The sequence below is a fragment of the Myodes glareolus genome, chromosome 6 (genome assembly GCF_982192425.1).
Source record: "Myodes glareolus chromosome 6, mMyoGla1.1, whole genome shotgun sequence".
In the NCBI taxonomy this organism is placed as follows: Eukaryota; Metazoa; Chordata; class Mammalia; order Rodentia; family Cricetidae; genus Myodes; species Myodes glareolus.
This window is the reverse complement of record NC_142031.1, coordinates 70,347,214-70,362,033: the sequence shown is the minus strand read 5'-3', so window position 1 is coordinate 70,362,033 and position 14,820 is coordinate 70,347,214. Positions and strand designations below refer to the sequence as shown.

At 37.6% G+C, this 14,820-nt stretch overlaps 1 pseudogene; it reads right to left on the bottom strand.

The window, feature by feature from the left end:
* Nucleotides 1–457: 457 nt before the first annotated feature.
* Nucleotides 458–3,371, bottom strand: LOC148121850 (serine/threonine-protein kinase PAK 2 pseudogene; annotated as a pseudogene).
* Between the last annotated feature and the right edge of the window lie 11,449 nt (nt 3,372–14,820).

Sequence of the window (14,820 nt, the reverse complement as noted above, 5' to 3'; positions counted from 1 at the left end):
ATGCAGTCCAGATAAAAATGCAATCACAAGGACAACAGGACATTAAGTGCTCTAGATGTGGAGTTTCATTGAAAACCTTTCTGCTATGAAAACCCCAGAGACCTCTTCTCATCTTCGTATCTGAATGGGCACAACAGGAAATGAAACTCTGACTCTTTTCCCAAGTGCCCTAAAGAGCACACCTATTTACTCATGATTTGTACTGTGCAGAATGGCAAGCACGTGTCAAGTTCTTTGAAAGGGGATGGCAGGGACAGGAGCCTGAACCAACCACAGAACTTCCTCTTCTGTGGCCCCAGGAATGCAGAATGGACAATTCCTCCTCCACAGGCAAAACAACAAAGCAATAAGGAGACGCAGAGAGGAAAGACAGGAAGGGGAGGGCAGGCTAAGAGCTAACGCTACAGGTCACAGACCTCTCATTAAATCTTTAGAATAACAAGTATCACTATCAATATGCACATTGCAGTTCTCTTTCTCCAGTTTTTTTACATGAATACTCATTTGGAAAAACAAAAACTAAACTACCCCAACACCTCAAATGATCCACCGTGTACTCTGCTATTTCATCTCTCACAGTAAAACATAATGGGTTGGGAACACTGTAAACCAGATGAATCTTTACAGTTTACTGCCATGAGCCTTATCTCTACAACACTGCCATTTCATTATTACAACTAGCCTAAAATACCAAGGTTCAAATCTCTCTTGCTTTCTGCTACTCCCAAATAGTTTTCCTTTTAAAGAGAAAAAACGTTCTTAACTTTTAAATTCTGAAAATTCAATGGTTATTGCTTGCCCGGGTGTATGTGAAATAAGGGTTGATTTGAACAAAACCCGATGCCTAAAATCGCAACATATACAGACACTCATTCACAAGGGAACAAAAGGGAAGGGACCGGCACCAAAAGCATGCAGTCCAAGCTGAAGAAGAACAAATCACTTTGATTCCTAAAGCCAAATATGAGGAGAAACAGGCAGAAAAGACAAAAATGGTAAGAACATACAGTCAGTGGAGTCTTTCTCTGTATCAATGATTTAGTTATAAATATAGATTATTAGTCCTTTCTATACATGTAACAAATGTCAAACTCACTACCATGAGACTTCTAAAGTTGACTCTTTCACATATGTTAAAAAAGGTAAAAGTCACATACTTTCCCCCTTCAGTTTAAGCTCTAGACTGAAATACATGTACAACGCTGGTCCTAACTTCTATAAAAAGTCACAACATGTCAAGCTCTTTGGCCAATATAAAGAGCTACATAATTTCTGTCACACTTGCCTTGAATTTAGGCAACAACTCAAGGGGAACAGATCAGAGGAAGGGAAGGCTACAAAGGGGAGGTGAGACCAGCAGATTAAGAAATACTCAGAAAAACTCGAATCTGACATTCAAGTATGGAAGTATCCCAAAGGAGACAACAAACAGGATCTACTGTAGTGACAGAGTCATCACACAGTACGCAAACGTCAAGCGCTGTCTGCTGAAATGTAAGGCTAGCGAGGCAGTCCACAATTCCTTTTGGACCCTAAAACAGGGGCACATCTGGAAGTCATAATTCTCTTACTGTGATTTTCTCTTGGTCATCTTTAGAAAATAGAAGTTGGCTTGTTTTTCTCCATGTGATGCAGACTGTCTCTTTACACCCCTCAGAGTAACAATTTCATGTTTTAAAAAAACTTTTTAGAAAATGGATGAAAGAATACAAAGCCTCAGTGATGGTGTTAGCGATTACTCTTCATGGCTTCTTTAGCTGCCAGGATCAGTGGCGTCAAGCTGGATAATGGTTTGGCCAGTTTCAGGAACGGATGCTGTAACAGTTCTTTGGCTGAACCCCTTTTCTCCACATCCATCTCCAAACACCGGTTTAAGAAATCCCGAAATATTGGAGAAAGTTTTTCTGGATTCTGAAGTTCAGGAGTTCCATTTGTTGCTATCAGGTACAAAGCCCTCAGAGGATTTTCACTGAGGAATGGAGGCTCTCCTTCAACCATCTCAATAGCCATGATGCCCAGAGACCATATATCAACTTTGGGGCCATAGGCTTTTCGTGTAACCACCTCTGGTGCCATCCAGTAAGGCGTTCCAACCATAGTACTGCGTTTGCTCTGCTCAGGGGTGATCTGAGCACAGAATCCAAAGTCAGTAAGTTTAACTGAGCCTTCCATTCCCAAAAGCACATTGTCACTTTTGATGTCTCTGTGGATCACTTGATTAGCATGTAAAAACTCCAAGGCCTGTAAACACTCTCTGCACACAGCTGCAATCTGTGCTTCGTCCATGCAGGTTTCTGTTACAACATCAGTGAGTGAGCCACCAGCAAGGTACTCCATCACCACAAACAACTCATCTCCTACCAGGTAACTGTCCAAGAAGTTGACTATGTTGGGATTCTTTAATTCTTTCATCACCAGAATTTCATTAATGATCAATTCTTTCTTTGGTTGTTTCTGTAAGTTAATCTGCTTAATAGCAACCTCTTGCCCCAGTGCTACATCAGTTGCAGTAAAAACTGTACCTGAAGCCCCTTGTCCAATTTTTTCATATCTTGTGTATTTTTTCTTAGGATCACCTATGCTCACAATAGTTCTTAATTTCTCCATAATCTCTTCATCTGTCATCTTGGCTTTCTTCTTCTGTTTGTCTGAAGACTTGGCACCACCATCAACATTAGAATCACCAACTGGAGCAGGAATAGGGTCAATGACAGGCCGTGTGTAAATTGATTTTGTATGATCAGGCTGAGGGGCAATGACAGAGGAGCAGCATCTTCATCATCATCGTCTTCCTCTGTTACTACTGCTGATGTTTCTGATCCCTTGGTATTCAGTGCTGGTGTTCCAGAAGGGAAGCCATCTTTCTCAGGAGGAGTGAAGCTCAGGTACTTCTGCTTCACAGTATTAGAGTCGTAGAACTTCAAGACATCCAGCACAGCCTGAGGGTTCTTCTTCTGCTCCAGTTTGGTAATGTTGGAGGTCTGCAGCAGTCTCGCCCACTGTTCCGGCATGCCAGTGAACTCTCCAGTAACAGCATCAAAGCCAACATGGATGGTGTGTTCAAAATCAGATGGAGGAGAAATCTCTGGCCGTTCTTTTTTTTTTTCTTTTTACTTCCTTTTTCTGTGCCAGAGAATATGGAGATAATTTTGTTCCTGGGTTTCTTTTCCTCTGGAACAGAAGGCAAAGGTTTCAAACTGTGATTGGCTGATAAAGGATCTTTTCCTCCAGTGCTAAAAATGGTACTGCTCATTCGCACAGGAGGTGCTGGAGGTTTGTCTTCTAGTTCGCCGTTATCAGACATGATTCAGAATTATGAAATGGTCAGAGAGGGAAGGTCTCCGCCCGACCCAGGGCGGGCTGCCTGGACGACGCAGGCAAGCACTGCGCTGGGCAGCAGAGAGGGAGAAGGGCCGGGCAGAGGGGAGCGGCTCAGGGTGCGGCCATCCTACCTAGGCCCTGAGGCGCGGAGCCCCGCGGGCCAGGGAGGGGAGGGCAGGAGCCTTCGGCAATGGCAACAGCCCGGGCCAGAGGGGAAGTGGAACAACCACTACCGCTGCGCCTGGCCACAACCATGGGGGAGTCCTTTAAAAAATTTTAAGTGACTATTTTTTCTATATTGTCACTAGTCTTCTCAGCATTGTTTATTGACTCTTACTTCCCTCTTAAAACTAAAATATTATTAATGTTATATTTTGTTTTAATTAATTACAAAATAATATATTTTATGTGAACAGATGTCTGCTTTGTATATAAACATGTGCACTGTGTGTGTGGCTCAAGCCCTCAGAGAACAGAAAATTGCATCAAAAATCCTGGTACCAGATTTCTAGGTTCATCATCATTTCCCAAATGTGTTGGAAATTGAATCCATCTTCCAATGTCATATTGACAACTTGGATTTTGGAAATCAACCATTTCTGAGGGTTTCCCATTTTACATGATTTTCACTGTGGGGTTATGCACTGAAGAAAGAATCTTCCATAATGATCTGTGGAGGCATTGGATAAGAAATCCCCCCAAACTCTCAACTATTTGAATGCTTAGGCACAACAGAGAGTGACACTATTTGAAAGGATTCTATGTGTGGGTTGTTGAAGGATGTATGTCATTGAGGATGGACATTAAGGATTCAAAAGCCCATGCCAATACCAGAGTTTCTGTCTCTATCTATCTGTCTGTCTGTTTGTCTGTCTATCTATCTATCAATTCATATCTCTGTCTGTCTTTTTCTCTTCATACCTACAGATCAGATTATAGAAATCGAAACTAGCTCTCTAGCACCAGGTCTTCCTGTTAGCTGCCATGTTCCTCCACCATGATGATAACGAACAAATATGTGAAACTATAAAAAAGCTTCCAATTAAATACTGTCTTTTACAAGAGTTTTCATGATCATAATATCTCTTCACAGCAATAGAACAGTGATTAACTCATATTCCCAGACTCTTTTTGAACTTTATATTCCCAGCAACTCAGTTTTTATCCACCTAAACACTAAGTAGATGTCTTAATAATACAGATACATCTACACTGTGAATTTATTGATATACTCTTAAAAGCAAAAAGTTCTTTCTGGAATTCCCTAAACTGGACACTAAATGAGGACTCTAGCGTATTTTATTTTAGGAAGTAAGTATGAGCACAATCTGACACAGTGAAATATTTATGATGGGCGTGTGAAGAACATCGTGTCCTTCATTCTCCATTTCATCATTTGAAGAAGAATAAACAAGTATTTTGAGGCACATCAGAACTAATATCATCTGTAAATATCACAGTTCCATTTTCAGTATGCCAACCAAACCATGTGGAAAAATTTCGACCATGGTCATGCGGTGCACAATGGCAATATTATTTTCATGACAAGTAATAGCAAGGCAAAAACAGAAAAGAAAGTGTTATCGGTTTGGATGGGGTCCTTAACCTGACCTTTTCTAACACCCAGAAAGGTGAAAATACCTACACAATGGAAGTGCTTCGAGTGGGTAATGTATAACTGAACTTGAAAAACTGGACATCCCCTAGGAGAATCTTGCCTATGGGGTAGATTTCACAGGATTGAGTGCAATGAGGACAGCAAGAAATGGACATTAATGTTCTCACCTGCTTGATAATTCCACAGAACACAAACTCGACCTTCTGTTAGATGTATTCATGGAGACAAAGAGGAGCATGTGTTACAGAGTCAGACAATGCTATGTTTGGTGCTGAGGCCTTTTCCACAATAATAATTTAAGCCTGGTTCTCTAAATGCATTGAAAATTCCAAGGAAAAGAAGATATAGGTCACAAGGGAAAATGTATTGTCATTTATGAAGATTGACTGAATACCAAACTGTAATCTAAGTGTTTATGTTAAATGCAGTTGATAAAAAGTACTGCCATTCTTTAAGAACTTTAAATCTTTGAAGAAAGAAATAGAAGACACCAGAAAATGGAAAGATCTCCCATGATTTTGGATAGGTATAATTAACATAGTAAGAATGGCAATCTTACCAAAACCAATCTACGGATTCAATGCAATGCCCAGCAAAATTCCAGCAAAATTCTTCAAAGACATCAAAAGATCAGTACTTGACTTCATATGTAAAAGCAAAAACCCAGGATAGCCAAAACAATCCTGTACAATAAAGGAACTTCTGGAGGCATCACCATCCCTGACTTCGAACTCTACTACAGAGCTACATCCAGTACTGAAAATTGATGTGGGATTCACCTCTGTATATGGTGAATACCACTGGTGAATAAAAAAACTGCCTTGGCCTGTTGATAGAGCAGAAATTACGTAGGCAAGGAAAACTAAACTGAATGCTGGGAGAAAGGAGGCTGAGTAAGGGAGAAGCCATGGAGCTGTGACCAGAGACAGATTCACTGAAACTTTGCTGGTAGGCCACAACCTCACGGTGATGCACAGATTAATGGATAGGGGTTAAAATAAGATGTAAGAGTTAGCCAATAAGAAGTTAGAGCTAATGGGCCAAGCAGAGATTTAAATAGCATAGTTTCTGTGTGATTATTTCAGGGCTGAGCACCCAGGAACCAACAAACAGCCTCCTTACTACAGAAAACACCCTGACACTGGCATAACAGCAGGAATCTAAAATGGCTGAAAGACATTTAAGGAAATGCTCAACATCGTTAGCCATCAAAGAAATACATATCAAAACAACTCTGAGATTCCTTCTTATACCGGTAAGAAAGGCCAATATCAAAAACACTGACGACAACTTATATTGGAGAGGATGTTAGGTAAAGGCAACACTCCTGCATTGCTGGTAAGAGTGCAAATTGGGACAAACCTTTTGGATATCAATATTGTGATTTCTCAGAAAATTAAGAAACAACCTTCCTCAAGACCCATATATATCACTTTGGGTTTATACCCAAAAGATGCACAATTGTATCACAAGGGCACGTGATCAACTATGTTCATAACAGTATTGCTTCTCATAGCCAGAACCTGGAAACAGCCTAAATATCCCTTGACCAAAGAATGGGTAAAGAAAATGTGGTGCATTTACACAATAGAGCACAATACAGCAGAAAAAAATAATGAAATCTTGAAATTTGTGGGAAAATGAATGGATTTAGAAAATATGAGTGAGGTAACCCAGACTCATAAAGACAAATATTATATGTACTCACTCATAAGTGACTTTTAGACATAAAACAAAAAAAACCAATCTACAATTCACAATCCCAGAGAATCTAGACCACAATTAGGAACCTAAGAGAGACATACATGGATAATTTACATGGGAATTAGAAAAAGACAAGATATCCTTAGTAAACTGGGAGCAAGAGGACCATGTGAGAGAGTTGAATGGGAGGGTTAAAAAAAAGCAGGGAGCAGAGGAAAATGTATAGCTCAATAAAATCAATAAAAAAGAAAAGGAAAGTATTGTCATTATTATGTGTAGCTGCTCACAATAATAATAATTAGTGATAGTTGAGTGCTAGATCACAGAAAGGGCATTTGAAAGCAACATTAATTGACATGAATGTGGTGTCAGGAATGTGAGTGGTCTCACAGGCTCAGATGTATGATCATTTCATATCCAATATCTGGGGCTATTTGAGATGAGTGAAGCTCAATGCCAGGACATCTTGGGAAATGCCAATGAAAATTATGTCACAAGCAAATCTTGACAGATATTGAAAATGTATTTTTCTGGAGGAAGTAGGCAATGAATTCAGGATCAGATATTTCAAACATTACCCATTGTCAAAAAAAAAGTTCCACTTGAATTCTATGCTGTGCCTTTATTGATCTTCAAAAGACGTCAAAATAATTTCTGTACCAGTGGTCAGAAGTGGTTTTCTGTCTTTCTTCTATCTCTGTGGTATTAAAATTCAAAAGAAGTGCAGAGAACACTGATACAGGCAGAAATTTCATCATGCTCCACAAAAAAATTGTATAATGAAAAGCACAGTAATTTCCAATATTAAACTGAGATTTGTGACTTAAGTTCATAGGAAAATGCTGCACCTACACTAAATATTCTACAAAAGTTATTTGGTTATCAGGAGTTGGAATGTTTGTTGCAGGTCCAAAATTGTCAGTTTTTCTTGGACTAACATTGTCCCATTTAATAGTGATTGCTATTTTTATGACTATCAAATGATTTCTTTGAAATGCATGAATAGAACAATAACTTCATCCTTTAAAGAATAATTCATATATATGTGTTGGAGGAGGGGCTGCTTGTTGGTTCCTGGCCTCTCAGCTAGCTTAGCCCCAAAATAATCACACAGAAACTGTATTCATTAAATCACTTTTTGACCATTAGCTCTAGCTTCTTATTGACTAAATTTTACATCTTTAACCCATTTCTATTAATCTGTGCATCACCACGTGTCAGTGGCTTACCGACAAAATTTCAGCATGTCTGATTCTGGTAGCAGATCCATTGCTTCTCTCTTTCTGACTTCCTTCTTCCAGAATTATCAGTCCAGTTTTCCTCACTTACCTAAATTCTGCCCTATCAACAGGCCAAGGCAGTTTCTTTATTCATTAATGGTAATCACAGCATATAAAGGGGACTCACACATCATATATGCATGACTCCTTTGTATCTCTGGCATAAATGACATATCAAAATTTCCTCACAGCACTGGGAATACCACCTCCATAAGCATCACATGTCTACTGATGACACCCTGACTCCTGTATGTGTGTGCATTATACGATTTATGTAGTTTGCATGGGTATATATAAATTCCCAATCATTTAAGATTATAAAAGGGTGCTTCCTCCACCATCCTACACTCAGTTCTGGAGACAGATTCTCCTTGGACCAAACTGACAGGTGGGCTCTGAACTCTTGCCATAGTTATAAAAATAGTATTCACCTTTCTCAATGAACTGCCTGTACTGATGATGCACAAAGGATGCTTCAAGCCTTATTTGTGAGTTGTGACAACTATATTTCTTTTATTTTCAATATTATAATAAAACTGCATCATTTTTATCTCCAAATATTCCCATATGTCCCCTCATGCTCTTTTTCAATTATTTGGTACAGCATGCATTCATGTATGCGCATATTTACAATCATATTTTATAAAGCAATTCTATCATTAAATTTAATAAAAACAATATTTTCAATAATTGTTGTTGCATGCATACATAAATGAATATAGTGACTGCATTTGCGGATCAGTTCTACTATGATTTGTAATAAAACAAGTTCAGTTGTGAGAATTTACCACCTCGGGTACACTGTACAATATGTGTTTCTTATAGATATTTTTTTAATTTCCTAGAAAAGATCATAGAGAAAAAACAAAATGTCTGATATCTCTAAGAAATCTATGAATTTCTAGCTTCAAAGTTCTGAAATTTCCAAACTGTTCCTATTCACAGTGAATAGGCAGCCACTATGTCAGCTCCTAGTAGAATCCTCTTCATGATGCAATTAGGTACTTTATTGAAACACTTTGGCAATATGTGAAATCAACGCATTTAATCATACATGAACTCAGTAATGATTTTTGATTGCATAAATTTAATTTAAATTTAATTCCAATGAATCAAGAATAGTAGTTAATATCATGTTTCTATTCATAAGAGCAATGATGCCATTTAGGGAATACATTTGTGAAGAATGATGAGAAAAAGGAATAAAATAAGAATATTTACTGGATTTTCTTCATATTCCCTTTAAGAATTTTACTTTGATGAGATGGAGACAAAAATCTTTGTGATTTTGCTCTAATTTCAGGGCTGTTTACAGAAGCTAACTTACCTGCTTCATAGGCATTTTTAATATTTTAAATAGGGATTTCATAGTCATTCATTAATCTCCCGTAATCTTTCCACATTTCTTCAGTAATTTTTTTATTTTCATTACTGTACTTCATAGAGGACACGTCAAAAGGGACATTCCTTTTAATTACACCCGAAAGTCTGAATTCATCAAACTGTCACAAGTTGGTAAATCCTGCTACCTTGTCCTACCTTCCCTAATGATGTTGTCACTCACACCAATCTCTCTGAAGCTGGGTCAGACATTCTTTCTGCAAATAGATAAATAAATTCTCATCTATTGTATTTTAGATGCTGATTTAAAAGGCAAGAATATTAAAATTATACTTAAAGTTATTATTTTGTACAAGTCAACTTGAATTTGACACAATCATAATTATAATTGAAACATATGAGTGAAAAACCTTCCTACACCAGTACATACAGCAATGAAATGCAGTTGTACAACTATGTTGGAATTAACAAACAGAAAATAAAGTTTTCTCCCATTTGAGATTTACATCCCAGTACTGCAGCCAGCCTCTGCTTCTTTCCCTAATGACTAAGAAAGTTGCTTGCAAATAGGATGGTGGTTTTATAGACAAAATGTAGCAAAACACAAAATTTACTTATGGCTGGGAAGAAATTGAAATAATATTTTTTCATAAGTACATGATGTAGATTCTTCTACTTATTTATTTTTTATTGTGAGACTTCAATAGAGTTATATTATTTTGCCACTTCCATTTTTTCTCGCTATAATTGTAGTATATGCTTCTCCACAATCTCCTTCAAGTTCATTATCTTTTTCAATGATTATCATCACATGCTTTTATATTCATTATATTATTATATTTTACATATAAATTTTATGCATATATTACATTCTATAACATATTCTAGTCCATACAATATTTCTATAATATATCTAAGTTTTATTTTTAATCTTATTATTTCTAAAACAACAATGTCAAACAAACTTTTCTTAATAATTCCAGTGTTGCTAGAACACTACAAATTATACTAGAAATTTTTTATTAAGTTGTTGAGTTGGGGAAACATTCCCTTAACTTCTAACATAAAATATAAAAGTCATGTACATGCACTTGAATGTATTGGCACCGGAGAGCTCTTTTTAAATATAGCCCCGGTAGCACAGACACTGAGAGAAACAGTTAATAAATGGGACCTCCTGAAACTGAGAAGTTTCTGTAAAGCAAAGGACATGGTCAACAAGACAAAATGGCAGCCTACAGAATGGGAAAAGATCTTCAGTCACCCCACATTGGACAGAGGGATGATCTCCAAAATATGCAAAGAACTCAAAAAAATAGTCATCAAAAGAACAAATAATCCAATAAAAGTGGAGTACAGCACTATCTTAACAGAGAACTCTCAACAGTGGACTATAAAATAACTGAAAGACACTTAAGGAAATGTTCAACATCCTTAGCCATCAGAGAAGTGCAAATCAAAACATCTCTGTGTATCATTTTACAACTGTAACAATGGCCAAGATCAAAATCACTGATAACAACTTATGCTGGAGAGGATGTAGGGTAAAGGGAACAGTCCTCCATTCCAGTGGGACTGCAAACTGGTACAGCCACTTTGAATACCAGTATGGTGAATTCTCAGAAAATTAGGAAACAACCTTTCTCAAGACCCAAAAATACTACTTTGATCATATACCCAAAAGATGCTCAATTGTATGACAAGAACATGTAATCAACTATGTTCATAGCAGCATTATTTGTCATAGCCAGTACCTGAAAACAACCTAAATGCCTGTCGACCAAAGAATGGATAAGAAAAATGTGGTACATTTACATAACGGAGTACTACACAGCAGAGAAAAATGACATCTTGAATTTTGCAGGAAAATGGATAAATCTAGAAAAAATCATATTGAGTAAGGTAACCCAGACCCAGAAAGACAAATGTCATATATACTCATTCCTAATTGACTATTAGAAATAAAGCAAAGAAAAAATAGCCTACAATTCCTAGAGAACCTAGACAACAATGAGGACCTTAAGAGAGACATACATGGATCTAATCTACATGGGAAGTAAAAAAAAAAGGCAAGATTTCCTGAGTAAATTGGGAGCGTGGAGGTCATGGGAGAAGGTAGAAAGGGAAGAGAAAAGAAGGAAGGAGAGGGAAAAATATATTGCTCAATAAAAACAATTTTGAATAAACAAAGACCAAAAAGCCCTATACATGGCTGTACTCAGCCAACTTTATCAAAACCCATCTTCATCTTCAGTTATTTGTTTGCTTGCTTACTTGTTAATTTTTGTACCACATAGCAAGATACATATATGCATTTTATAAAGATTGTGAAAAGCAGATAATGAAGAATTTACTCATACCTGTTCTGGTGCTATATACTAGACCCATCTCACACTCTCTTTTACTTGAGATAAAATTCCAATCCCTAACAACTGAACATTTACCTCCTGAAGAGATCAATTTGAAAGCTAAGATTGTTATACCCACACCTGTGTCTATAAGACCCTCAATGACAATGTCATTTATTCGTATTGTTAATTTTTGTCTTTGTTCATTTATAGAAAATTGCCAAAATAATTTCTTTAAGGTTTCTCCTGAATTTTTTGTTCTCTCTTCTATAGCCTTTCTATCATCAAGAGAAGTATGGCTTCTTACAATAAGTATTAGGTTCTTTAATTGCACTGGAAAGAAATTTCCTCCAAAATGACAGGAAATTACTGAACTGAATTTGGCATGGAATCCTGAGAGTTGCCCTTTAAGGCATTCCCTGATGGGAAAGGTTTACTCTGACTGTCCGTTATTGATCTACATTCATTATTTCAACGCCTACCATATCCACACCTTCTGCTTAATCCAGAAGGGAAGGGCATTTTGTTTTGCTTATGCTATTAAAAAAACATTTTTTCTAGGGATGCCTTGTTTAAAATCCCCTTTTAACCTTGTTTATCACAATTGAAGCACCTGACATCTTGATTTTTCTTCAAACCTCTAGAAATCACCTCTCCTAACCAAGCATCATCATGGTCATGAGATTGAATATTGCTTGTATCTTAGATCCATTCCTCCAAGGCTGCTAATCTTGTCTTTTAATGGCCTAATTACCATTTTGTATTGTGCATTAGTATTTTCAAAAGCCAGAGATTCAATTATTACTTGTCTAATTGCTGAATTTGGCATCCTTTTATTTATTGCTGAAGTCAATCTTTGTAAGAAATTCATGAAAGTTTACTTTGGGTCCTGTATAAATTTAGCAAATGAGTCAGTTTTTCCTCCTACTTCTCCAATTCTGTCCCAAGCATTCAAAGATACTGTATTGCATAAAGTCAAGTTGTGGTCACCATATTAATTAATTGCCTTTGTATATTAACATTATCTCCCTCTCCAAGAAGTTGATCTTTGGAGATTTACGTGCCTCTGTCTCTGCTTCATTGTTTAATGGTCATAGCTTCAGCTTTCCACAAGATCCTCCTTTGTAATTGAGGCTCTAAGACTGCTATAACCAATTTTCTACTATCTTGAGGGACAATTCTATTAATAATTGACCATGAGTTTAACACCTGCTTCACATAATATGAAGGTATGCCATATGAGACTATCACTTTCATGTCTATTTTCTTTTAATGAAATCTTGCAGAATTGGATTTCCTCCCCTCTGCCCCCCCACCTCAGCTTCTCTAGCCACCCAGCTGGTGAGATTCCTGCAGGTTTACCACTCCAACACCCCCATCTTATCCATTGGACCCTGCAAACTACAAATCCTGCTCTGACTCCAAACCCTCATATGCCTCCCCCAGTCTGCAACCTCAGAGGAACTCTGAAACACAGCCTGCTACTACACATAGAGAACCAAGATGTGAGTGATCAATTACTTAGCAAGACACCCCACTCTTTAGGCCCTCCATACTGGAGCAAAACAATGGATAACTCCCCCAGTCTGCAACCTCAGTGGAACTCTGAAACACAGCCTGCTACTATACAGAGAGGACCAAGATGTGAGTGACCAATCACTTAGCAGGACACCCCACTCTTTAGGCCCTCCATACTGGAGCAAAACAATGGACTCCTCCCCCACCTGTCTCAGATTCTCTATCCAGCCAACAGTTGAGTTTCCTGAAGGTAGGATGCTCCAACACTCCCATCACAACCATTGGGCCCTGAAAGCCATAATTCCCATTCTGCCTCCAAACCCTCCACTCCCCCCCGCACCACAACCTCAAAGGAATGCTGAAACACACGCTGCAACTACACATAGAGGACCAAAAGAGGAACTCTAAAGCATAAACTAACCTCAGAGTATACCAAGAGAGCAAACCAAGAGAGCAGACCAAGAAAGCAGGCCAAGGGAGAGGGCCAAGAGAGACCTCAGTGGCTCTCTGAGACACAGACAGTGACAGTAGAGAGCAAACTAAGACAGCCACTGAAAGGAAAAGGATTGGACTAAGAAGCGAAGAAATCTATGATCCTAATACAAGAGCACCCACATATGTAAAAGAAACATTACTAAAGCTTAAACTGCACATCAAAGCCCACACGCTAATAGTAGGAGACTTTAACACCCCTTCTCCCCAATGGACAGGTCAACCAGAAAGAAACATAACAGAGAAATAAGAGAACTAACAGATGTGATAATTCAAATGTATTTAAGAGACATCTACAGAACATTCCACCCAAATACAAAAGAATATACCTTCTTCTCAGCACCTGATGGAACCATCTCTAAAACTGACCACATTTTTAGTAACAAAGCAAACCTCAACAGATACAAGAAATTGGAGTAAGCACCTGTATTTTATCAGCTCAGCATGGTTTAAAGTTAGAATTTAAGAGCAAAAATAGTCGCAGAAAGCCTACAAACTCGTGGAAATTGAACAGTGCTCTATTGAACCACCCTGGGTCAGGGAAAAAATAAAGAAAAAAATTAGAGACTTCCTAAAATTCAATGAAGATGAAGGCACAATGTACCCAAACCTATGGACACTATGAAAGCAGTTCTAAGAGGAAATTTCATAGCACTAAGTGTATACATAAAAAATAAATGGAGAAAGCTCACACCAGTATCTTAACAGCACACCTGAAAGCTCTAGAAAAAAGAAGCACACTCACCCAGGAGGAGTAGAACACAGGAAATAATCAAATTGAGGGCTGAAATCAGTAAAATAGAAACAAAGAAAACAGCACAAAGAATCAATGAGACAAAGAGCTGGTTCTTTGAGAAAATCAACAAAATAGACAAACTTTTATCTAAACTAATCAAAAGGCAGAGAGAGAATAGCCAAATTAACAAAATCAGAAATGAAATGAGGGACATAACAACAGACATGGAGGAAATACAGAAAATCATCAGGTCATATTTTAAACACCTATACTCCACAAAATTGGAAAATTTAAAAGAAATGAAAAACTTTCCGGATAAATATTACTTATCAAAATTAAATCAAGACCAGATAAGCAAATTAAACAGACCTATAACTGCTTAAGAAATAGAAACAGTCATCAAATGTCTCCCAACAAAAAAAGTCAAGGACCAGATGGTTTCAGCTCAAAATTCTACAGGAT